The following is a 27,576-nucleotide window of genomic DNA, read 5'->3' on the forward strand; positions in this document are numbered from 1 at the left end:
AGAGCACAGAGAGGTGAAGCAGTGTGCCCCACATCTCACAGCTCAGAAGTAGTGAAGCTGGGATTTGAACCCAAGGCTGTCTGATTCCTGAGTCCAAACCCATATTGACTGCACTTTCTGGGTCCCCCTGGCCTGAAATTCTTATTTCTCAAGTTGTGGTCCCCAGCTCAGCAGCTGTGCCATTCAGGAGGAGCTTGTTAGAAATGTTGAAACTCAGGCCCGCTTGGACCTGCTGAACCACAGACTGTACTCTGACCAGATTATCTGAGGTTTATTGTTCCAGGAACAGACAGAATGGCACCCCAACTTCTGGAATCCTACAACCCCTCATCTCCATGTATTTATATTTGGTTTTCAAAAATTCATCCCAGAAATTCATGCTCATATTTTTAAAAACATCAAATATGGTGCAGGAGAACTGAGGACAAAAAGCAAAATCTCCCCTCCTCCTTCACCCCTTTCCTCACCCAGGCTGTGCTGTGCTGTGCTTAGTCGCTCAGTCATGTCCAACTCTGTGACCCCATGGACTGCAGCCAACCAGACTCCTCTGTCCATGGAGATTCTTCAGGCAAGAATACTGGAGCGGGTTGCCATGCCCTCCTCCAGGGGATCTTCCCAAACCAAGGATCAAATCCAGCTCTCCTGCCTTGCAGACAGATTCCTTACCATCCACCAGAGAAACCCATCTAAAAGGATCCACCTAAAAGGAATCCAGGGACACCATTTAAAAGGATCGGCTCTTCCAGTGGTTACCACCACGTCTCTAAAGAATGAACTCAAACGGCTATGCGTCGACTGCCCAGGTTCCTGTGTATGGACAATGACGAGCATTTAGCTCAAGTGCAGAACTGCCCCAAACCTCCTCCCCTCCTGCCTGTGTGCTCACACTGCCCGGAGAGCCTCCAGTGCAGTCTTTGTGAGTGTAGACATATCTCAAGCTGACTTTTCTCATGTCTCTGTGTGTTGATGGAGCCCCTGACCACTCTCATTTTGTAAGATGGGAATGTTGGTGCCCCACCTCTCCCGCTTCTTTCCTGTCCCCTTCCACTCCTGCAGTGGGTCTGGGGGGGCCTGAGAGGCAGGGGACAGGGTCTTAGAGCTCAGCTGGGTGAGCTGCTAAAGTCAACAGCAGGTGACAGAGAACTGGGGAGTTGCTTTCAACCCCAGATAGCTCCTTTACTCTAAATCTGATACCAAAGCCTAGAACCTGAGGCTCCAGGTCCAAGTTCTGGTTCACCTCTGATCCCGATGAGCAAGCCCTTCTCCAACCTGAGCCTCAGTTTCCCTGTCTATAGGATAAGAAGGCTGCTTCTGGTCCACTGTAATTCTTAGAGTTAGTGGCAACAGTTTTCATCATTTCCAGGGCTGACATTCTGAGGTTTCCTTGGTAAAGTCAAGTCATCTGGGACACCATCTCCCCTCACAGATCATGCAGCCCCTCTCCACTCCCACTCACAGCCTGGTTTCTCTGTGTTCTGAGGTCCACTGAGACCCCTTCCTCTTCTTTTGCTCCTTTGGGATGGATACAAACACGGCTGCTTCTGTGCTGCAGAGGGAAGCCACACTGCTCTTCTCTCCCAGTCGAGGACTTGAGTCGGAGCCCCAGGGGAGAGGTATGTCATCAGACCTTAGAGCACACCCTCTCCTTCTGCTGTGCCCTGCTCTCTTTACACCCAGGTGGGTGGTGGGCGGAGGGGCCTCAAGCCCTCCCCTTCACGAACACCTCTGCGCATCTCCGCCAGTGCTTGCCAAGCCGAGAAGCACTGCCAAGCTTTGTGTGGGTGTGTCACACCATCTCCCGAGCTGGCTCCAAGGCAAATAGAGGAAGGTGACAGAATGGCTCTCAGAGCTGGCTTTGCGGTCAGCTGTAGGGAAAGCTGTCCATGGGCACCGAAGCCTGCCTTGGACTTGGTTGTCGTTCGGTCGCTCAATGAATGGTTGCTAAGTCATGTCCAACTCTTTGCGACCCCATGGACTGCAGCACATGAGGCTCCAGATTTCCCAGGCAAGAATACTGAAGTAGGCTGCCATATCATTCTTCAGGGAGGTCCAGAGGAGGGGAGGGAGGACTTATTGTGGAGGAAGTAGCCTAGGAGCCCCAAGGTCAGAGAGAACAGGTGAGCAGTGGACCTGAAGAATCCCTGTGCCCACAGCCCTGCCAGGGCTCCCCTGGCACTGAGTCAAACGCACCGTCTTTGCCAGAGCCTCTGAAACCTCCCAGATCCCCTCTCAGTATCGCTTCCTTTACTCTGCAGCTTCAGCCACACCAAGCCCCTCGTTATTCCTCCAACATGCTTGACACAGTCCTGCCTCAGGGCCTTTGCACATGTTCCTTCTGCCTGGAATTCTCTTCCCCATGATGTAAGCATGTTTCCTGATAATGTTACCACTTTAGAGGGGTCGCTTTCTGACCTCCCTGCAAAGATCAGGGACACCACCCTCACCCTAGAACTCCCTGTGTTTCTCCTTCCCCCTTTATTTTCCCAAAGGACCCAACAAGGTTGACATGTTATAAGGTATTGTTTCTTTATTTGATTTTTGGTTCACTCCTCAAGAGCTCCAAGAAAGAGGGCGTGACTGTGTGTTCGCGTCATTGCTGTCTCCTCCCTACTAGGACATCCACATGCGTGCTTGCCAAATCGCTTCAGTCACGGAACTATAACCCATCAGGCTCCTCTGTCCATGGAATTCTCCAGGCAAGAATACTGGAGTGGGTTGCCATGTCCTCCTCTAGCGGATCTTCCCAGCCCAGGGATGGAACCCGAGTGTCATGTCTTTTGCATTGTCAGGCGGGTTCTTTCCATTAGTGCCACCTGGGAAGCCCAGGACATCCACATAGTGGACGCTTAATAAGAACTTGTCTAATGAACCAATTTAGGTCGGTTATTTTAGAGCATCTTGCCAGAATCATATCAGCAGAGCTGAAAAAGGCTCTTTGGGGAGCAGGCTGTCACAGGCCCCTGGGGCACACCTGATCCTTGGAGGATGGAAAGGAATAGCTCCCATGATGACATTCCTTTTGCGTGGTTGGCTGCACTGCTGAGCACGGGCTCTAGGTGCACGGGCTCCCGTAGCTGTGGTCCACGGGTTTACTTGCTCTTTGGCATGTGGAATCTTCTCAGAGCAGGAATCAAACCCATGTCCCCTGCAATGGCAGACAGATTCTTTACTACTGCACCATCAGGGAAGTGTCTCTTTTCTTTTTTCTTTTCTTAAATTAATTAGCTTTTTATACTACACAAAGGTTGTATCTTTAAACTTCAAACCTTGGCACCTGGAAGGAGAGTCATACATGTTTCTTACATGAATGAATGGGAATGAATATGTTCATGTGCTCAGTCATGTCTGACTCTTTGCAACCCCATGGACTGTAGCCTGCCAGTCTACGGAATTCTCCAGACCAAGAATACTGGAGTGGGTAGCCTATGCCTTCTCCAGGGGATCTTCCTGACCCAAGAATCAAACTGGAGTGTCCTGCATTATAGGAGGATTCTTCACCAGCTGAAACACCAGGGAAGCCCCTGAAAATGTTCATACTCACCTTGATCAGGTCTTATCAAGGAATTACCTTGATAATACCTAGGAAAGGAATTACCTTTCCTATTTTCCCCATGACTGTGATCAGAACATTGTTTCATTTTTAAAAAAGCAAAGACATAAAAACCCCCAAATCTATTGCTTTAGTGAGAAAAATTTTCATGACCTTCAATGATGAAGGAGGGGAGGGAGGCTTTGGGTGCAAAATGGGAAATTCCTAAGAGCTATTGCCAACATAAACAGCAGTCCATATTGTGTCCCAACTTACAGTGACTTTTTGATACATTCACTAACTTAGTGAGTGAGTGAGTGAAAGTCACTCAGTCGTATCTGACTTTTTGCAATCACATAGACTAATACAGTCCATGGAATTCTCCAGGCCAGGATACTGGAGTGGGTAGCCTTCCCCTTCTCCAGGAGATCTTCCCAAACCAAGGAATTGAACCCAGATCTCCAGCATTGCAGGCAGATTCTTTACCAACTGAGCCACTGAGGAAGCCCTATCTATTGCTTTAGTGAGCAAAATTTTCATGGCCTTCAATGATGAAGGAGGGCTGGCAGACTTTGGGTGCAAAACAGGAAATTCCTAAGAGCTGTTGCCAACATAAAAAGCAGTCCATATTGTGTCCTAACGTAGGTGAGTTTATACAGTGATTACATGTCCACGTGGAGGATTCCCTGATACTCACATTCTCTACTACTTAAATTTAAGTTACTGATCTTTCTTTTAAATAAAACAGGCCCCCGCCTCCTCTGGCCCCCAGCCCCACTCCATTGACAAAGAGTCAAATTTCTCAGCTCCGTTAGAAGTCTCTGTACCTTTCAAAGCTCAGAAAAGTGGGATTTCCAGAAAATGTTACAGCCTCAGCCCAGGCACGACCTTCAGATATAAGCCAAGTTCCAGGCTTGGCTAAACCAAGTATTAAACATGATGACTGAAGGGAATTCTTCCCCTTCATTCCTAATAAGAAGCTTTTCCTTTGGCTCTTTGACTTCTAGTAATTAATTAACTGCCCTCACAGCAAGCTTGCAAAATTTGCAGAATGAGTTCCCATCCCTTTGGGAATAATGCCTCTTTTTTGGAGTTTTTTTTTTTTTTTTTTGGCCTGAAGTTTTGGGGCTGGTAGTATGGGAGAGACTTGAGAAATAGTAGCATTTGTTCATGAAAATAAAGACACCTGGCTTTCTCAGCCATGCATCCTCCTCCTCAGCCCACCCAACCCCCTTCCCAGAAAGGTCCAGGTCCAGCTTTATCTCTCGAAAGCTCTTTTTACAGAAATTCTATTTGAAATCGCTGCCTGGCATAAAGTAACAGGGTTGCAGAGTTAAAACAAATTACCCAGGCAGTGAGAGAGGGGAAAATGAGAGTAACAGGCCTCTAGGGGGATGTTATGTTTTCAAATAGGATTTCAAAAGGAGATTGCTGATTGATTTAGAGATGTAATAGTTCCTTCTCAACCAGAGAAGAGAGAAAAAAAGACAAAGTTCAGAGGGCTTGGAGTAAGCCTCCTTAAACTCATCTTTAAAATGGCGGTCACTAATCTCCAGAAGTTTCTAATTACCTGGCAGGGTGGAGAGGACTCAGCTTCATTTATGAAAATATATCGGTTCAACGACTGGCGTTTCCCTTGGAGATGTCACAACACAAAAGAAATTTTCTGCTCCCTGCCTGCCCCTGCCTTAGACCTAAAGGTGATATCATCCCAGATCAACGTGACTCACAGCCAAAGGTATTCGCGGATCCCAGTTTTGTTTTATGAACTGTTATATATTAAATATTGCCCCTTTGGTGAGAGCTGTCAAAACAGTTTCATGTAATCTTCCCTGGGAGAAAGAGCTTTGTGATGCCACATAACTCAAATTATACAAATAACTGTCAAAAGTCATTAAAATCAGACTTGGAGGCGAGTGGGGGAGGGGGGAAGCGCAACCAGCCAAATCCTTGCCTCATGTTCACAGACAGTCCAAGATCTCTGTTCATATTGATGAACAAGATTTGCCCCTTGGCTGAAGTCTATGGACGAGCCATTCACAGGCTGGTGGCCCTAGGAGAGAAAATGTTGAGTCTGGGTGGGGATGCGGGCCCCGAAAGACCAGCTGTCTGGGTGTAGATCCTGAGGTCATCACTACTGTATCTGTGACCTTGGAGGACCTCCTTAAACCCTCTGGGTGTCAGTTCCTCATTCCTGAAATGATTTTAATCCTAAAGCTTGAGTCAAAGGTCAGTGTGAGAGAGCGCTGAGCCGACAGGGGTGCTGATGGGGTCAGATGATAGCCCTTCCCTCACAGGTTTGCACCCCAACCCTTGAGACATAGTCTGATGCATAAAATGCCTTCTCTCTTCTCTAGTCTGGGTGGTCCGGACGAACTTGGACTTCTAGCAGCACTATAGGATGAGAGCTTGGGAAAAAGTCACTGAAAATCTTTGATGCAACCGAATTTTCAAGTGTGTAATGTTTTCAGGAAGTGGGGACAAGGTCCATCCTCTTGAGATTATATTCCCTGGCCCCCTGAGTAATGAAAGCCAGGCCAGGATGCCCGAGAAATCTCCAAGCCATCTCTCTCGGATGCTCAGGCCTGGCCTCCTTGACACCTGCCCCCAGGAGGGATGGGGGCACACGTCTCTACCCTGTGCCCCTGGGAGGATCTCAAAGCAGAAACATCTGTGGGAACGGGAGCTGGCTTTTGTGATTGAAAAGTACCCATGAAGGCATTAACTTTCCATGCCTGGCACTTGGGAACTGAATTCCTTGACAACCGTCTCTGCAGGTGTCCCCCCAATTTCTCAGCTCAGGAACATTTTTTCTTTGTCAGGAGCCAAGGTCAGCTTGACCTTTGAGCTTCACACTCTTCTGTGATCCCGTCTAGAGCTGGTTCAGTTCTTGCCTAGAAGCCAGAGTGATTTTTCTAGAACCAGAATTTGATTTGACTTCCCTTCTTAGAATAATTCAAAGCCTGCTGGCTTGGAGCTTGGCTACTTGGCACATGGGGGACAAGACATCGAGTGACAAGTCTCCCTCAACACCTTCACCTCATCCTTAGTGGGGGGCACTCAGCCCCCACCCCCAGCTCCCCAGTGCTCTTCCTCAGTTCTGTTCCTTTGATTCTTCTATTCCTTCTTGGACTGCCAGCTCTCTTCCCCACCATCTTCACTGGCTAATTTTTTCTTCAAATTTTAACAATGTTATTGGAGTATAGTTGATTTACAATGTGTGTTAGTTTCGGATGTGCAGCAAAGTGACTCAGTTATATGTATACACGTATCCACTCTTTTAGATTCTTTTCCACATAAGCCATTACAGAGTACTGAGTAGAATTCCCTGAGCTATACAATAGGTTCTTTGTTTATTTGTTTGTCTAATTTTTTGTTGGAGTAGGGTTGGTTTACATACAGTAAGTTCTTAAATCTATTTTTTGCAGTCAAGTGTAGAGGTCAATCCCAGTCTTCCAATTTATCCCTTCCTTCCTTATCCTCTGGGAACCATAAGTTTGTTTTCTACATTTACGTTTGTTATCTATTTCTGTTTTGTAGATAAGTTCATTTGCACCCTTTTTAAAATCTTCTGATAAAATTATTTTCAATCAGGTTGATTTTTTTGCATTCATTTTTTTACTTTTTGGCTAGGCCACACAGCATGTGCAATCTTAGTTCCCCAACCAGGGAGAGAACCCATGCCCTCTGCAGTGGAAGCATAAAGTCTTAACCAATGGACCGCCAGGGGAGTCCCTGTACCCTTCTTTCAGATTCCACACGTAAGTGATATCATATGATATTTGTCTTTCTGCGTCAGACTTACTTCACTCAGTGTGACAGTCTCTATGTCCATCTGTGTTGCTCTATTTACTGGTTAATTTTTACTCATTTTTACTTGTTGAGCCAGGGGCCCTCCTTGAAACTGCCTTCCCTGGAATCCCCAGGAGGGACCCAGCCTCCCCCTAAAACCCTGTCCTGTACCTCTGTTCTGCGCCTCCTTTTCTCCCATAGGACCAGTGGGTCAAAACCCCAGCTGCACAGTGGAACCTCCAGAGGGGTTTTGGAAGCAAGCCATTGCCTGGACACCATCATCCATCAATGCAATTAGAACCTCTCAGGATAGGACCTGGGCATCTCTGTCTTCAAATGCTCCCCAGGAAGCACAGGGAGGATTGGGAACCCCACACTGGACCCTGAGACTTCAAGGGCCAAGGTTCCATCCCATGAGCCGATACACATCCAGCATCTTGCCAACTGCGAGGTGGACCTCGGTACACAGGACAGCTTGATAGTTTCTTGGGAAATGAGTGTGGGAATAATGATGGACACATTTTAGTTCACAGAGGTGTGTGAGAGAGACACCTGCTTTTTTTTTTTTTTTTAGTAGTCTTTAATTAAACTTCACTTTTCACTCCAAGTACCCATTTGGGTCTAGAAGGGAAAACATGCCTTCTTACTTAGGTTCTGCATCTTCAGGGATATGCCCTGGGTTGAGAGCATGCCGGGGCAGAAGGGCACATAGTCCTCAGTGATACATGCACATCCATTGTCATGGAGACATCAGCATCCTTGTGACAGGGCAGCCTTGGGCTCCAGTTTTCCTCTGCTTCCATGGCTTGCTTGAGGATGGAGATTTTTGCAAGGATGCTGGCTGGCTCCATCTGCCAGTCATGCCCTGGGGCCACCAGAGAGCAGCTCTTTATCTTCTCTGCCTGGGCTTTGGGGGTGAGCATTCTCTTCCCTGCTTTTCAAAGACAGTTGTCTCTGTCCACAAATCCTCCTCTTTCCTCCTTTCAGGTACTCCATGATCTCTCTAAAGTCTCCTTGTCTTTGGGAACAAAAGCCAGAAAGACTTGAAGACCTCTTCCCCCTTCCCCCTATTCACTCCTCTGGGACAAGGGACCACAGAGGAGGCAGGGGCAGGGTGAACAGGGGGAAGGAAAGGTAAATACCTGAAAATGATATAGCTGCCATAAAAATAATAACGAACATGATCTCATTTCATCCTATACCCATTTAACAGACAAAGAAAACTGAGGCTCAGAGAAGTGAAGTTGTCTGCTCAAAGCCATTCAGCTTATACATGGAGGATCCACAGTTTACAACCAAGTCTGTTTAAGCTCCAACTGTCCACCGCCACGCTGAGCTTTGTAAAGAATTTTTTGCCTCTTCGGTGTTCCAACTCTTGTGAGAATTTTCTTTCCTTTTTTCCATTCTTGATTTCTTTTTTCTGTTTTATGTGTACATATATTTTTAGTCACTTTAAGTAATCCACTGGCACCAAGATAACATCTGGGGTTAAAGAAATGAGAGTAATTTTTATAGCTCAAAAAGATTGCCATACACCTTGAAATGAAATTAAAATGGTGAATAGACTTCTTCCAATATGATTCCTTCTAAGAGACTTCACCTATTGAAAATCTGTGTTTATCAACGAATTTCCATTCAATCTTTACCGCTGTAGAGAGTTAAAAATCTAACTCATAAACCATCATCTTGTTATTACTACCCTCTTCTGTGCCCCCCACACCTCATCAAATTATGGATATTCTGAGTTGCCCACAGGCTTTCCAGGTGGCACTAGGGGTAAAGAACCCAATTGCCAATGCAGGAGACATAAGAGATGAGGATTTGATCCCTGGGTTGGGAAGATCTCCTGGAGGAGGGCATGGCAACCCACTCCAGTATTCTTGCCTGGAGAATCCTATGGAGAGAGGAGCCTGGCGGGCTACAGTCCATGGGGTTCAAGGAGTCGGACACGACTGATGCGACTTAGCATGCATGCATGTATGAGTTGCCCACAAATTACCTTTATTCCTGCACTACTGTATATATGAATATTTATTTTTGTAAGGGAAAAATTTAATTCTTTTTATTTATTTTTTTTTACAGAAGTGCATGTAAAGTCTCTTCAAGTCCACAATTTCCTCCATGTTTTCTTTCATTCTTGTTTTCTTATTTGAATCCTTTGGTTGCTTAAAAAGATTTTTTCTTTTTCCCTCAAGTCATCCTGGTCAATTTTAGCATCTCCTTTTCAGGGTTTAGCCACTTGAGAAAACTTCATCTAGGTCAGTGAGTACCTGCTGCTGAAAAGAATCTTCTGGAATGCTGTTTTGATTTGGCCTGACCTTTGTCGGCAAGTTCATGTCAAAGGTCACCAGGAATACAGAGTAAGGGGTCGACCAGGGCCCAAACAAGTGACTATATGTCAAAAGCAATTTTCCGAAAGTGCTCGCCTGGACAAGCAGGCTGTAGCTTTCAGTGGTTCTTGACCCCCAGTGCATTCAATATATTTCTGGTCAGGGCTGTGGGAACGACCCTCCAGATGTCTTTAAGAAAGTCCCCGCCTTCACCTGCCTTCTCCCGCAGAGCCTTGGTTGTCAGCCGCCCGGGGGGTGCTTACCGAGCTGAGTTTTGCTCCCAGTTAATCTACTCGTGAAATTAATTGCTGCTTCCCAGGCACCGATGTTTATGCTAAGGCTGCACTTTAGAGAGCTGTAGCATAAAGAGAACTTTAGCACAGAGAGCTTTCACGCGGGCATCTTTCCCTGATCTATTTGCCCAACCCTAACCTCAACCCAAATGTTATGCTCCCCACTCCCCAGTGTCTTCAAATCCTTTCGGTGACAAGGCACCGTGTATTGTAAACATTGATTTACTCATTTGAACAGATCCCTTTCATATTACATTGATAAACAGCATCAATGTTCAAAGATGCTGTTTTTGTTCATTTGCTTGGTTGCTAAAGTCATGTTTGACTCTTTCCAGCTTCATGGACTGGAGCACACCAGGCTTCCCTGTCCTTCATTATCTCCCGGAGTTTGCTCAAACTCATGTCCAATGAGTTGATGATGCTATCTAACCATCTCATCCTCTGTTGCCCCCTTCTCCTGCCCTCAGTCTTTCCCAGTCTCAGGGTCTTTTCCAGTGAATCAGCTCTTTGCATCAACGTGGCCAAAGTATTAGAGCTTTGGCTTCAGCATCAGTCCTTCCAGTGAATATTCAAAATTGATTTCCTTTAGGATTGACTGGTTTAATCTCCTTGTTGTCCAAGGGACTCAGTGCTAGAGAAAAAAAAAATCCACTCACCCCTACACTCCCCAGAGGGAATCACCCTTAACAGATTCTAGTATCCTCTCAAAGATACTTTATGTATATTTTGTCAAGCATGCATAGAGAATCTTTCTCCCTTCTTTTTACCCACATAGCAGCATCATTGTTCAGAATAGTCCTTTGGGGGAAGCCTCTTTGTCACGCTGGCACCTTGGATCACCACACTGGCTGACATTTCCCAGGGCTTTCTGAGCCCAGGACTGGGTGAAGCTTTCTACCTTCCTTTTCTCACTTTGTTCTCCCATAACTAATGAGGTTGTGTCTTATATTGCTTCCGCTTTGCAGGTAGCAAGTTCAGAGAGGTTTAGTGGCATATCTAAGTGCAATGGCTTCCTAGGTGGCGCTAGTGATAAAGAACCTGCCTGCCAGTGTAGGAGACGTAAGAGACCCAGGTCGATCCCTGGGTCAGAAAGATCCACTGGAGAAGAAGATGGCAACCCACTCCAGTATTCTTGCCTGGCAAATCCCAGGGACAGAGGAGCCTAGAGGGCTACAGTCCATAGGCCACACAGAGTTGGACACGACTGATACAGCGTAGCATGCACGAACTAAGTACAATGACAGACAGTTGAGGAGTGGCAGAAGAGGGATTTGAACCTGGGTCTGTCTGACATCAGGGGGCTCAGTGATATGAGCTGGTTGTCCTCAGGCAAAGAGAGACTATTTTGTCAGTCTGCATAACGCCAAGCATGGAGGGATACAGGCACTAGACATTGAGCTGTGAGCCGGGTATAGAGCCGAAACCTCAGGGTTCAGAGAATGAGCTGTCCACCTGCATCCGGTGAAAACAAGAGAAGTCTCAGACCTGTGGATCATTTTCAAGTTCCTGCTTCTGGTCCAAAGCCAGACAAATTCCAGGCTACTCCTGGAAATCACTGTGAATTCAAAATGGACATGAACCTGAGAGCTGTTGCTGTTAGGATGTGGAAACAAAAGCTTTGGGAAAGACCCCGTTGAAACTAGAGTCATCTTGGGGCTTAAGACTTCCACTTTTGGGGGAGTAGTTTTGATCCCTGGCCAGGGAACTAAGATCTCACACGCTGTGTGGGATGGCCAAAGGGGGAAAAAATAGAAAAAGATTAGAGTTATCTTCCCAACAGCCTTCAGAAGGAAAAGAACTCAAGTGAGAGGCAAGGGATTTCGGGAAATAAGCAATGAGTCGACACAAAGCTTTTCCTGTACTCTCTCCTCACCCACACCCTATGGTGTGGGATGCAGGAAGAAGGGCCCTGGGGGACATGCTAGGAGAAAATTGATAGGTGAGGTGATGAATCCAGGGGATGACCTTATTCCTCTTTCCCACCTCAACTTCCTTAACCTCTTCCTCCAGGAAGCCTTCCTTCCTGACCTCCAGGTGGAGTCGTTTCCCCTCCGCTGGGGCCCCTTGGAATGACATACTTTTCCTCATTTAGCAGTTGTCTCTTAAGAGTGTAACTGCCCGATTTGCAGGAGTGTTTCCCCCTAAATCAGAAATCTGCCAACAATTTTTTGTAAAGAACCAGATGATAAATATTGCAGGCTTTGGGGGCCATATGGTTCCTGTCACAATGACTCCACTCTGCCATAGTAGTATGAAAGCAGTCACAGATAAAACATAAACAAGTTCAAGGGCAGCCGTGTTTCAATAACACTTTTTTTATGGACATTGAACTTTGAATTTTGCATCATTTTCACATGTCACAAACTATTGTTCCTCTTTCGATTTTTTTTTTCTCTCGAGGCTATTTTTTTTTTTTTTTTTTTGGCTGTTCTGGGTCTTCGGTGCCGCCTGCAGGTTTTCTCCAGTTGCAGTGAGCGGGGGCAACTCTTCCTTGCAGTGCACAGGCTTCTCATTGTGGTGGTCCCTCCTGTGGAGCACAGGCTCTACACACATGGGCTTCAGTAGTTGCAGCAGGTGGGCTCAGTAGTTGTGGTTCATGGGCCCTAGAGCACAGACTCTAGTAGTCGTGGTGAATGGGCTTTAGTTCATCTGTGGCATGTGGGATCTTCCTGGACCAGGGATCGAACCCGTGTCCCCTGCATTGACAGGCAGATTCTTATCCACTGAACAGTGGAGTCCCTCTCCAGGCTATTTAAACTATGAACACCTTTCTTTGCTCTCAGGTTGTCCTAAAGCAGGCGATGGGTCAGATTTGGGCAGGTCCAGATGCCCCAATCGGAGAAGGCGATGGTACCCCACTCCAGTACTCTTGCCTGGAAAATCTCGTGGACAGAGGAGCCTGGTAGGCTGCAGTCCATGGGGTCGCGAGGAGTCGGACACGAATGAGCGACTTCACTTTCACTTTTCACTTTCATTGAAGAAAATGAATTTCTTCAATTGGAAGAAGAAAATGGCAGAAGAGAAGGAAATGGCAGAAGGAGAAGGAAATGGCAACCCACTCCAGTGTTCTTGCCTGGAGAATCCCAGGGACAGGGGAACCTGGTAGGCTGCCGTCTATGGGGTCGCACAGAGTCGGACATGACTGAAGTAACTTAGCAGACTTAGCAGCAGATGCCCCAGTAAGTCTTAACCGGTGAATTCCCAGCAAGTACAACTGGCAAAACAGTTGTTGAAGGAATAAATTACCCAAGGAATAAATTACCCCACCCAACGTGGGGGGAAGGGAGAGTGGTTAGAGACATTAACTCGTCAGAAAAATATTAAATTTGCAAATGGGTTTTATTTGCTCTGAAGTGTCATTGCTTTTTCTCCCCTGCTGAATGTTATGAAATGCTAATTAGCTCCCATCACAACCACGGTTCACAGGTCTGTTTGATCTCCTTTTTCATGGTGTCTACATGGCATCCTGCAGACAGAAATAACTCGGCACAGCCCTGGACAACCGCTCAGCCCCGTGTCTCAGCGGCTGTCAAACAAGGGAGGCAGGGCAGGGAGGCCCAAAGGAGGGTGTCAACTGACAAGAAGTAATAAAACCGGCCTCAGAAGACATCTGTTTAGTTTATGTTGCTGGGTTGTGAGTGAGCACACCTACATGATGGGAAAGTCCGGTGCTGCACAGGTGGTTACAGTGGTGGGGTGCCTGGCGTGCGAGGGTCTCTTCTGCCCTTGCCAGGCATAAGACAGACCTTGTTCCTCTGACCACAGACTTCACATCCCTCCAGGGTACACATGGTGTGAGCAACCCACCTACTCCCGTTAGACCTCTGTATACCCAGGCTTCCCAAACAGCCACTTTGGACATCTGGGGTGGGATATGTCTGTCATCGGGGCCTGCACTGTGCATCAGAGGATGTTACAGCATCCCTGACCTCTGCCTTCTAAATGACAGTAGTACTCCCTACCCAGGTTGGGAAGTTACAAAAAAAAAAGTTTCCAAGCATTGTCAGATGTCCCTCCCCTTGGGGGCAAAATCCTCTCCCCTCAACCCTCCGTCTCCAAGGTGGGAAGCTCTAATGAAGACTTGGTGACCCTGATCCTGAATACATGTCTTCAAGCCAGAGTGAGCCCAGGGTGCAACACTGGCCAAATGAGAAAGAAAAACGAAGGGCCCAGAGGGAGATTTTTTATAGAGTGAAATGTGATTGATGTACCAAGACTTTCCTTCCTAGCTGTTCTTGCGAAGATGCCTTTTATGAAACGAAGATGCTAGCAGGTAGCAACTTTTCCCCCCCATAAATGCGTATACCTGGTCAAATCGAGAGTTGGCAGTCCTATGTCAACCCATTCATCTTCTTGTTGTTGAAGTTTTACAGAGTGAAATTCCAGAGTCTAGGAATGACTGCCTCAGAAAAATCAGATTTCCCACTTTCTCCTTAAAGAGCTCCTGGCTCCAGTGATTTCTGGTGATCCAACTATAAAATGAAAATATTGGGTTGGCCAAAAAGTTGGTTCGGGTTTCCCCTGTAAACTGTTATGAATGAACTTTTTGGCCAACCCAATAATAACTGTGCCTGTTTCATATGGTTTTTGTGAAGAATAAATGAGAAATAGAGCTTAAAGCACAGGCTTAGTCTCTAGCCTGAAGATCCGTCAGCTTAGGGCCTGTAATTCGCCTGGATTCATGTAAATCCAGGATAAATGTTGGGGATTATTATTATTATTATTGATATCTTTCAACTCTCTGGGAGCTCTGACATACACATCTGCTTTATTCAGAGGCTTCACTCCATGCCTGGCAAGCTCTCCGATTCCCATCACTCTGTGCAAAATAAAACAAAGAAGGTCCCCAAGAGTCCCCAAACTCCGCACTCAAAGCAGATGATTAACACTGGTAATTTTTCTGACAGTCCTCTCTCCCTGCAAACCTGCCCACTCACAGGGCCACATCCTGAGACAGAAGGGGAGAGGATGCATAATTACCGATTTGAAACGTGGTTGCAGAGAGCCGACATGTCCGCGCTGGCAGCGCCCTTTAAAGGCGTGTGTCGTTCAAATGTCGACACCCGCTAATTATAGGGTAGGGAACATGAAAGTTGGAGGGGAGCGGCGGGGTGGTCAGCCGCCCCCCTGCCCCCTTCCTTTCAAGTGCTCATTATGAAATAGTTCTCTCTGGGCTGATCGACAATCCTAAGAGCCCCGCCTCCATGCCAGGTTTCATGTCATCTGGCTGGTGCCCCCAAAGGGCTTTCCCACCCTTCTCTGCTGTTTCTGCTCCCCTCCCCACTACTCAGCAGGAGAGAGGGGAGAGGGTGGGGTGGGCCAAGAAAGGGTCACCAGGGGAGGCCCTCAAGCACACAGCCCGGACCTCCTGGGACTCAGGTGCCCATGGCATCTAATGCTGGGGGGCTTACCCATATTCATGGTTAATCAAGGCAGGTGTCCTGATTTTCAGAAGAAGAAAACAAAAATTTCAGAAACTACCTTTTAATGGGCATTTCAGACACGACATGGCTTCCCGGGTGCCATGACTTGGGAGAACCTGTAGAAATGAGTCAGAAAAATACAGATTAGATTTCCCTATGCAAAACCCCCAACAATCTAAAAAGCAAGGCACACACTGTAATGAGGCTGTTCTTGGGTTTCCCAGAGCGAGGGGCCTCCTCCTTCCAGATGGCTCCCTCCTTCCTTCATTCACTCCTTCATTCAACAAGTATTTCCGGAGGCCTCCCACATGCCAAACAAGCACTTGGCGGAGCCCGGGCTTGCGGAACCAGAGGAAGCGAGCTTGTGGTCAGGCTGGAGAGACAGGTAGGGTCCGGTAACCTCCGAGCCCTCCTTATGATCCGTTCCAGGGAGGAGTGGGAGCAAAGAGACTGATGGAGGGTTGAAGGGGGCGAGGGGGACGCCGTTTATCTGGGAGTTTGTCCAAGGCCTTCGGAGATGAATTCTGGGTCTTTATGACTTATGTTCACGTGGTACAAAATAAAAGCACTAGGCGGGCATGGAGGAGGTGGCATTTGAAATAAGGAAGGAAGGAGCCAGCTTGGTTAGTAGCCTTAGATAGTCTATGGCTTCTGGGTGTTTTGGTTAGTGTCTCTTCCCTCTTGTTATTAGAGTGTTACATGTATGTGTGTGTTAAGTTGCTTCAGTCGTGTCCGACTCTTTGTGACCCCATGGACTGTAGCTCACCAAGCTCCTCTTTCCGTGGGATTCTTCAGGCAAGAATACTGGAGTGGGTTGCCATTTCCTTCTCCAGGGAATCTTCACAACCCAGAGAGTGAACCTGCGTCTCTTACATCTCCTGCATTGGCAGGTGGGTTCTTTACCACTAGTGCCCGCCACCTGTGAAGCTTGCTGCATGTACATTGTTTCCAAATTCAATTCTCTTCTGAAATCTTACCCGTGGCTTCCATGGTGTTCCTTTCTTCATGGCTGGGATGGATCAGCTGGATGGAGGAGGACACAGGAAAGCAGAAATACAGGATGGGCAGAGAGTGATCCTGGTGCAGGGGACACTCCCATCCCCCAATGCCCTGATGGGGGCTTCACAGGCCAGGCTGAGCACCCCCAGGCCTCTTCTCCAGGCATCTTCCAACTCTCGTAAGAATCACGTGGGAGACTGCACTCTCCAGTTTGCACACGCTCTCATTAGAGCCACGTGAGCAGAACGGAGCAGAAGACAATGAACCCTGCTTTCGTAATGGGTGAGCTATGGCTCAGAGAGATGCAGGTAGTTGTCCAAGGTCACCCAGCAAGCGAAAGTCAGAGCCAGAACTCCAACCTAGGGTTCCTGCCTGCAAGTCCCACATTCTTTCCTGTCCCTACTGCACATCCTTCTCAGAAGTAGAGTCCACTGTGTGATGAGGTGTCTGAGCTCTATGGGTGAGGATACACCTAGCCTTTCCTGGATCTCAGCCCTGGAAACCAGTCAGGGTGAGCCAGCTCTTCCGGTGAAGTCAGGCCCAGAGCTGGTGACAGCAAAGAGGCCAAATGGGCGCACAGGGCATGGGGGCAGGGGATGGCATTTGAGATAAGCCTGGAAAGGAGGTGGAGGAGGGGCGGGAGCCACTGCTGCAGGTGGGGACATGGCTAGGAATCTTGCGGGAGTGGGGGTGATGGGTGCGGTGCCTCCATGGGGCTGGAGAATCTGGCGCTTGGACAGGGCATCTCCATCTTGGGACATCTCTTCTTGGCCACATGTTGGTGAAGCCACATGTTCTTGGGTGCTGTGTCTCCCCTAGTCTCACAGGGGTTCTGGGGAAGAATGATATGTCCTCTGCTCTCTGAGGGCTCCAGTCCTTGCCCATGGGTCCTGCCTGGGGACTGTCTCACTCACTATTCCACCACAGGCATTACTGTGTCATGGACCCCAGACCCTCTCCTGACTTCCAGTTAAGAAATCAAACACTCCCCAGAGACCTCTGTGAGCAGCACTTTTTCCTGAAGGTTTAGGAAAAATGCAAATAACTTAAAACGAGAGAGATATCCTTGGTAAAACCTTCGCTGAGGTATCCACTGGTCTAAGCCCCGGCATCTCACCTGTCTTCCTTTCCAGCTTTCTCTGTCACCTTTGATTACACTTCCTGATCACACGTGTCGTCTTTTCCTAACCCTACGAAAGGTGCTTCCTCACTTCCGTGACCCTGGACACTTATGAGGGTGTTTCCCTAATATTCAGTTCTCTACCCTCGAAAAATGCCAGCACCTGGAGGGTTGAGATCATTCTAGTCACTATTCTTTTTTTTTAAAATGTACTTATTTGACTGCATCGAGTCTCAGTTGAGGCACATGGGGTCTTTGTCGAGTCTTGCAGGACCTTGTGCGTATGGCTCTTGTGCTCTAGAGCAAGCAGGCTTCAGGAGTTACGAGGCAACCGGCTGTCTGGCTGTGGTGCACGGGTTTGGTAGCCCTGCAGCACGTGGGATCTTAGTTCCCCGACTAGGAATCGAACCCATGTTCCCTGCATTGCCAGGCATATTCTTAACTACTGGACCACCAGGGAAGCCCCCAGTCGCTCTTCTACATCAGGGGTTGGGAAGCTTTCTGTAAATGGTCCAATGGTAAATATTTTAAGATTGCTGGCCACACGGTCTCAGTTTTGACCGTCAACTCGCATTACCTTTGTAGCACGAGAGCGTCTGTACACCACGTTTCACTGAGTGTGTGGGCCTCTGTTCTGATAAAACTTTGTTCATCAAAGGCAAGCCCCGGAGCTGTTGTTTGCAGACCCCTGTTTTAACAATCAGTTATTTAGTGGAGAGAGTCACCCTATATGTACACCCGACTTACTTCCTGAGCATTGAAACCACTGAATCATAATACGGGTCTTTTCTGGGCACCCGCTGTATGCCTGGCCTCGTGCTAAGGGCTGTGAGAGGGTGGAGAACTGTTCTGAGAGAACTTCTCGTGGTTAGCCCGTCTTTGAAGATGAGATAAGGTAAAATTTGTATTAATGTGTGTAGTGGGTTGATGGTGTCCCCTCCAAAACTGATGTCCACCTGGAGTCTCAGGATGTGACCTATTTGGAAGTAGGATCTTTGCGGATGTAATTAAGGTAAAGAGCAAGAAATCATCCTGGATTAGGGTGGCCCCTGAATCCAATAAGAGTTTTCTTGGAAGAGACAGAAAAGGACACATAAAGAGACACAGGGAAGAAGTCTGAGTGAAGACAGAGGCAAGGGCAGGAGTGAGGCAGCCACAAGCCAAGGAATACCAGCGCCACTAGAAGCTGGAAGAAGAAAGGGACAGACTCTCTTTAGAGCCTTCGGAGAGAGTGTGGCCTGTCAGCACCTTGATTTTGGACTTCCAGCTTTCAGAACTGTGAGAAAATAAACTTCCGTTGTTTTAAGCCACCCAATTTGTGACAATTTGGTATGGTAGCCTCAGGAAATCAATATACTGGAAATTTTCCCAAAGTGTTTTTCACTCCTGCCCCCTTGAGAAAGAGAAGCAAAGATCTCATTGTGTTTATGCATCAGATGTTGAGTGAGATTTGGTTTCACATGAACCATGAGACGGAGACAACGCTGTATGGGTTTGGAATCCCTGACTATAGAACTATCTTGATTTCTACTCTCATGAAATGACCCTCTTGAAGTAAGTAGTGTTAAGCAATCCTGCCAATAGTGTCTCAAGTTGCATCCATCTTGGGGGTAATGAAGCCAAAGAGGAGAAGGCCCTGCTAGGATGTCACAGCCCAGCAAGAAGGCACCAATCAGAGCCAGGATGCTCTGGTCGGACCTGTGGCAGGAAGGGAGGATGTAGGCTCACTCTGTTCAGATGATCACAATGCTGAGAGACCAGCTTGCCTCGGACTCTTCCTGGAGAAGAAATATCCAGGATGTTGCTGAAGACGGGACCTCAGCCAAGTCAAGTCTCACAAGTGACTGGGGGAGTGGTACAGATGCAGGTGAAGAATTCAGGACTTTGGGGTTTCCTTCCATGTGAGTTGACTCCACCTCAACCACATGGGATGGAGGAGGCGTGTCTTCCCAAAGGAAGGATCCTAGGTAAACAATGTCTGCTCACTACATGGGAACCATAGACACAACATTGAACAGCTTGGAGTTGCGTGCACACATGTGCACGCATGCACACACATGCCTGTACACACACTCCTACACACAAGTCTCTCTCTACCCTGTGAGGCTTCCAACTTTGAGTGGATGGCAGGCCTTCTCTGGGGTGGCAGGCAGGACTAGTATTTGTAACTGGGCTCCTGAAACTTCACACTGGATAGAGAATCAGAGTTCTGAGGGTGCCAGCAACAGAAACTGGCTCTGACTAATGAAGGAGAAGAGGATTTATGGACAGGACATGGGGAAGTCACAGGGCAGTGTTGAATGAGTGGGTGGATGGGTGGATGGGTGGATGTATGTATGTATGGATGGATAAATGGATGAGTGAATGGATGGATGGGTAGATAGATGGATGGATGAACCAGATGTCTTCTTGCAGATTAAGGACCTGTTGGAGGAATCATGCAGGTGTCCAGGTGAGCAGCCACCTCTGTAAGGATCTCTTTGGAGCTCAATTTCCCTTTATATTCACAGTATGTGGTTGTGGCCTCCGTCATCCCTGTACAGAGAGTAAGGATCACAGTATTTACTGTTTGAAGATAACTTTTCCTCTAATGCCCTCCAGATAGTGGTGGTGGTGGTGGTGGTTTAGTCGCTAAGTCGTGTCCGACTCTTTGTGACCCCACTGATTGTAGCCCACCAGGCTCCTCTGTCCATGGGATTCTCCAGGCAAGAATACTGGAGTGGGTTGCCATTTCCTTCTCCAGGGGATCTTCCCAACCCAGGGATCGAACCCAAGTCTCCTGCATTGCAGACAGATTCTTTACCATCTGAGCTACGAGGGAAGCCTAATGCCCCCCCAGGGTCACTGCAAATGGCTATAAAATCTCTCCAGAAAAGACACAGGAAGAATTATTATTATATCACATTCCCCATCCGAAGCAGAAGAATAGCCCTCGGTTGAAACTGACTCGTGTAGTTTTGGCTCCTGAGGCCCCAAACCTCAGGAGCCTTCCTGCTCCTGAGGTTTGGGGTGCCTTATCTGGGAGTAGTTGAATCCATGCCTTAGATACCATCAGGATCCCGGCAGGGGAGGAGAGGAGCTTTCTTACTTTCATCCCAATTTTATCAACCCTCTGGAGGAAATGAAGGTGGGGACTATGACCCCGAAAGATTCTGAAGCATTCTCAATGGAATTTTAGGGGGTCCTGCAGCATTTGCTCTAACTCACCAACACTTGTCCCATGACTACCTCAAGAACCTCAAGGACTTGCTTACTTTGTCCTGATGATTTTCAAAAGGTGCTTAAAAAAAAATTCTTCCCAGTATGCTGGGCCATGTGGCGGAGCTTGGGTGCAGTTTCATAGCTTTCAGAAGGATGGTTTTCTTCATCTTTCCAGACTTCAAGGTCTCAAGGAACCACTTCCATAGGTCACAGACAGGAGTGTGGTGATCTTCGTTTTATAGATGCGGAGAAGTGAAACATTCAGAGGGGCTGTGATAAATCAGAAGTATTGCAAGCCATTCTCTGTGTCTTCCAGTTAAAATCTCTAAACCTCCACTTTGCCCACAGAGGACCACCCTTCTCTCAACGGATAATAAATTTTGAGCCGAGTCGAAATCAGAACTCTGGCAGATCTGAGCTGGCCCTAGGAAGAAGTGGTTGGAAAACGGTTTCCATGGGTACGGATTTTGACATAATCAACTGCAAATGTTCACCACCCCAAGATGACAAAACTCCAGCAACTCCAAAGCTGTTAAGGATAGCTTTAGGGCAAATTTTAATTAAAACTAGATAGCATATATGAAAAGCATCTAATTTGTAGTCTATAAAAGAGTTTAGGAAGCACAACTCCAGAGCCTGGGGACCAGTGGCTGTAACAATTATGTTGCAACTTTTCACAGCACAATCACAACATGTTAATTTGTTAATGAATCAGTCAGAGCAGGAGAGCTCCTGACAGCAGGAGGAAAACACAGAGATTACATTTACAATTCTATTTTTAAATAAATTAAATGTTTCAAGTCAAACTCAAACTTCACATGAAAGTTTTGACTTTCTACTGATATTTTTAAAACTCAGATTGCCTGCTAAAATGAGGATTAAGTTTCTTGGGATTTCTCAGGGAGAACTAAGTGATTTCTTTATTTGAAGGTGGCTGCAATTACGTATGTGCTAAACGTGGCCATTTAGTGGAGATGAAAAGTGGCCTGTTTTTCCTCTTCTCCTTTGTGAAGTTCTGGTCCTTGTACTAAATATGGACTCAGGAAGGAGTCAGCAATGGAGAGAAAGAAACTGGAGATGATGAGAAGCTTCATTGTGGGTAATCCTACTTTTGAATACAATAGAAAGAAAATCTAAAGAGGAAGGAAGGTGAGGGGTGGTGGCCAGCAGGGTGGGATGAGGATGAAATGGGTGGTTTTAACCCCAAGGTGGTGCTAGCTCTCAGCCTGAAAGTGTGTCCTCAATTTTGTACCTCGTTCATCTCACCCTAGTCCTGCCCCTGAAACCACACAGCCTGAGTTCACCAAACTCCAGCTAAATGGATCCCATAAAACCCACCAGTCTCAGCATCCCCGGACACAAGGCAGGGTGGGGGACTGGGAGTGGGAAGATTTACGGGCCTTAATAGAATGCAGTGAAATCACTGAACTTTTGCAGATCTTACAAAAGCATATGCTCACGAGGAGACAATGCAAGGACCCTATTCAGGACCTTGGAAGGACCTGTATGAGTGAGGGGCCTTGAACTCACACTTGGAAGGACCTGTATGAGTCAGGGGCCTTGAACTCACACTTGGAAGGACCTGTATGAGTCAGGGGCCTTGAACTCACACTCCACACACTTTAGTCAAACCACTGTCATGGTTTGACTAAACAATGACAAACATGTCATCTCAAATGTTCTTCAGATTCTCATATGTTCTTCACCAAATCCAAAGAGACAGACATTACCACTAATCCACATCAGAGAGAGGAAAAAATGGGGACACAGAGGAGGTGCCTAATAGGAGTTGGGTCACACAGCTAATAACCCGCAGAGCTGAGATTTGAACTCATTTGTGTTGATGCCAGAGCCCTGACCCTCACCTGCACCGGCCACTGTTTCTCCAGGAAGGAAGGGACCTCCAGGCACTTATTGTTCTAACGGGGAAGAAACAGGGGAATGGAGGAGTAGACACACACGGCTGTAACAACTACAGGCGTAGTGAGCACAGGAGCCTGGAATGGTGTGACGAGGATAGGCATAACACCTATGGGTGTTACACGCACAGGTATAACACACAGGTGTAACTAGCACAGGGGGCTGGAATAGTGTAACAAGCACAGGTGTAACACTCACAGGTGTAACAAATATAGCAGACCAAAACAAAAATTAAGGCACTGAAAAATCACCCCCAAATCTGACGTAAAACCAGATTCCAGCAGAGAAGAACCATCTTTCCTACGGCTGGGTCTGACACCAGAGTGGCAGCAAGTGAGAAGCCGCTTCAAGGAGATGTTGGGGCAAAAAGAAGGATGGGCAGGGAGGAAGGAGGAGTTTTCCCACCATCTCCCAATCCTGGGGCTGATTCTTAAAGCAGCCCCTTTTTATTTTTTTGAACTTTTATCCTCCTGGATAAACAGAGTATTACTTATTTCTGAATGTAATGGGGAGATTACAATAAGGAAACTTAGTCTGGTGGAAGCATTATTTTTCTTTCAATCACCCAGCATCTACTCTTCAGAATAGCTGCTCCCCTCTGCTCTATATGGTCCAGGTTGGCTCCATCAATTCTTTGCCCAAATGGTAGTGCTGAAGCTAACTGGCCAATGGGAGTGTCCCATTTCTTTGGGCATGATGATTGGTCTAAGGGTGGATCCAAGACCCAAACTGACCAATCAGAGTCCTTCCCTGGCAGATGAAGATGTTGGCCAAGAAAGTAGCTGTAAGGATGCCCTTGAGTTGGGCCACTGCTGCCTGTGATGGACGCTTGGTGGAGAATGAGGCACAAGAAACTGAGGGAAGCAGAGCTGAGAGCCTGCAAGAGACAGACAGAGATGGAGGACAGCCCTGACAGCAGAGCTGAACAGGAAGCATGTCTCACTAGATCCCCAGAGAGCCCCAGGAAGGAAATGCCATTTATCATCAACCTGTATTACAAGCAAGGCAACACGAAGTGAATTACCTGCTCAAGGTTCACATGACAAGCAGGTGGTAGAGCCCAGGTTGGCATGTTTGCCTGCAAGCCCCAGTTTAGTCATTCTGCTGATACCTAGCAGACTGCCATGTGCTGACCCAGGGCTAGATGCTAGCAATCCACCTGCAGTAGACACCGTGGCTGCCTCCAGAAAGCCCCTGGACCAGAGGGGAAACATGTGAGAGCAAAGTGGTAGGACTCAGAGGTGTTACAGGGTTGTGTGAGGGCGCATGGAAGAAATCAACTTGCCTTGAGTGTTGGAAGGAGGGTCAGGGCAGGGTGCTCCAAGGAGGAAATATGTTGGCTGAGTCTTGAAGCTGGAGTTGGAGAGAGAGCAGAGGACACAGAAGCTTGAAGGCTTGGAAGAATTGGGGACTCAGGTGTATTTAGCTGCTGATAAATCAGTAAGAGGAAGCGCAGGTTGCTGGGGGATGAGGGCGTACCCATCAGGGTAGTTTTAGTTTCAAGAGATCAAAATTTATCCTGAAAGAACTGAAGGAGAAAGGAACTGGCTGATGTCATAGCGGATGGGGAGGTGTGTCCTGGCACATGTTCACAAGATAAAAGGAGAAGCTGGAGGAATGGGGGTCCCTTGGACTGGAACAGGGGACTCCCCATCCCATGCTTGTGGAGAGTCTCCATCTCTGCTGGTCTCAATCTGCTTTGCCTGTGCTTCATTCTTGCCTCTGGCAGATGGAGCTTCTTGTGGTCAGGAACAGCCGCCTACAGTTCTAGCTTGCCGCCTCCAATGGAAAGAGGTTTTCTTTTCCCAGGAAATGTCTATCCATCCCAGAGAAGGTCTCATTGGTTCAGTCTGGCTACAAGACCACCCCTTGGACCAATTGCTGATGCCAGGGACATAGGCTACTATGGTTGGCCAATCTGAATCTTGGAGCCTCCTTTATGACTAGGGGGCAATGACCAAAGAAGGAGAATATAAAAGTTGGCTAAACTGGCTAAATTAATAAGTAAAATTTTATATATTAATTTATTTATTTACCGATCTACCTACTTATCAACCTGTTTTGTTTTGTTTGTGCTCAGTCACATCTGACTCTTTGTGACCCCATGGAGTGTAGCCCACCAAGCTCCTCTGTCCATGGAATTTTCCAGACAAGAATACTGTAGTGGGTTGCCATTTCCTACTTGAGGGGATTTTCCCAACCCAGAGATCGAACCCATGTCTCCTGTGGCTCCTGCATTGGTAGGCAGATTCTTTACTACTGAGCCACCTGGGAAGCCCACCTGTATATATCTATTTACCTACCTACCTGCCTCCCAGCCAACTCAGCTTCCTGAGTAGACTAGGATAGTAAAGGACTCAGCGCCCTTATGCACAGGAAATTTATAACAGAAAAAAGCAATACTTAGTGATTTAAAATTAACTCCAACCTTGGAGTGAGCAGTGAATTCTTAGGTATGACACCAAAAACATAAGCAACAAAAGAAAATAGGCAAATTGGATTTGTCACAATTAAAAACTTGTGTGCATCAAAAGACATTATCAAGAAAGTGAAACAACCACCTGCAGAATGGCAGAAAAGATTTGCAAATCTTGTATCTGATAAGGTTTTCGTATCCCGAATATATGAATAATTCCTACAACTCAACAACAAAAAGACAAACAACACAATTTAAAATGGGCAAAGAAAAAGAAAATAAGAAATGGGCAAAGGACTTGAATAGATATTTCTCCAAAGAAGATGTAGAAATGGCCAATAAACACCTGAAATATTCTCAGCATCATTAGTCATTAGGGAAATGCAAACCATAATGAGATACCACTTCATACCCACTAGGATGGCTATAAATAAAAACTTTTAACAAGTAAAATAACAGTGTTGATGAGGATGTAGATAAGTTGGAATCCTAGTATGTTGCTGGTGGGAATGTAAAATTGTGCAGTCACTGTGGAAAACAGGTGGCGGCCCTATATGACCTCGCTTAAGTGTGGAATCTAAAAAATAATATAGATGCGCGTACATGCAAAATAGAAACAGATTCACTGATACGGAAAACGAACCAGGGGTTACCCAAGTGGTGAGGGGCAAATCAGGGGTGTGGGATTAAGAAATGCAAACTACTGTGAACACAATGAACAACAAGGATACATTGTACAGCACAGGGAATGGTAGCCCTTACCTTGCAATAGCTTTTAATGGACTATAATCTGTAAAACTCCTGAATCACTATGCTGTGCACCTGAAAGTAACATAAGATTGTAAATCAACTATAGTTCAACGAAAATTTAATATAAATAAAACAAATAGCCATGAATGACAAAAACAGCAGTGTGGCAGTCTCTCAAAAAGTGAAACATGGAATTACCATATGACCAGGCAAATTCACTTCTAGGTATATGCCAAAAAAATAAACATAGGGGCTCAAACAGAGGCTTGTACATCTGTGTTCATTGCCACATTTTTCCCAACAGCCAAAGGATGGAAAAAACCCAAGTGTCCATCAACAGATGACAGATAAACAAAATGTGGCTTATATACAAAATGAGATATTATTCAACCATAGAAAAGAAAAAGTTCTGATATATACTACATCCTACTTTGGCCGCCTCATGCGTAGAGTTGACTCATTGGAAAAGACTCTGATGCTGGGAGGGATTGGGGGCAGGAGGAGAAGGGGAGGACAGAGGATGAGATGGCTGGATGGCATCACCGACTCGATCGACATGAGTTTGAGTGAACTCTGGGAGTTGGTGATAGACAGGGAGGCCAGGCATGCTGCAATTCATGGGGTTGCAAAGAGTCGGACACGACTGAGGGACTGAACTGAACTGAACTGATGGCTGAACCTTGAAATCATTACACAAAGTGAAATAAACCAGACACAAAAGGACAAATATTGTGTGAGTCTATTAGTATGAAATATCTGGAGTAGGCAAATTCATAAAGACAAAAAATAGATTAGAATGACCAGGGGCTGGGGTTGGTTGCTGGGGTGGGAGAGGGGCAGACATTGGGGATTTATTGCTTAATATGCAGAGTTTCTGTTTGGGGTGATGAAAACAATTTAGAAATACAGTGGTGATGGTTGCACAACATTGCAAATTTAATTAATGCCACTGAATTAAACAGCAAATTTTATGTTATATGTATTTTACCACAATGGAAAAAAAATTTTTTTACATGATCTTTGAGAGTCACATTAAGGAATCTGGTTCTGTCACAGGTTCAAAACCCCCAGGGAATGTCTGGGAGGAAGTATCTCAGGTTACTTGCATTTCTTCTCTCCGGGTACTGTACTGTATTGGTTCAAATACCTCTATCCCACAGTGAGTAAGAGAAAAAAATTCCAAACTTAAACACATGCAGGCTTGTGCTCTGCTGATGCAGTCTCTGACAGTTTGAGCTAAAGTTGACCTTGCTCAGTCCTCAGTCCTGTTGGACTCTTTGTGACCCCATGGACTGTAGCTGCCAGGCTCTTCTGTCCATGGGATTTTCCAGGCAAAAATACTGGAGTGGGTTGCTATTCCCTTCTCCAGGGGATCTACCCAACTCAAGGATCGAATCTAGGTCTCCCGTATTGCAGGCAGATTCTTTACCGTCTGAGCCACCAAGGAAACTCTGAAGGGATGAAAAGAAGAAGACTTCTTGGCCAAATGCTGCTGAGGAGCTTATTTCAGGGGAAAACCTCAAAAAAAACTGGTCTGGCTGAGCTTGATGTCCTCTTGGCGAATCTCAGGCTGCTTCTTCCATGGCCCCTCTATCAGAAGGTGGACTCCCAGGCACTCCTTCATATTGTAGATTTTGGTATGCGGCTTCCATTGCAGCATTACGTAAATAAAAAACCAAAGCCCAGATGTCCTCTAATAAAGGGTTGGATAGGCAAGTCATGACACAATTGTGTAACAAGATACTCTGCAGCCACAAAAATGATGTTGCAGGACCAAAATTAATAACCACTGTGGGAATTCCC

This window comes from Bison bison, unplaced genomic scaffold, assembly GCF_000754665.1.
Source record: "Bison bison bison isolate TAMUID 2011002044 unplaced genomic scaffold, Bison_UMD1.0 scf7180017864167, whole genome shotgun sequence".
Lineage (NCBI taxonomy): Eukaryota > Metazoa > Chordata > Mammalia > Artiodactyla > Bovidae > Bison > Bison bison.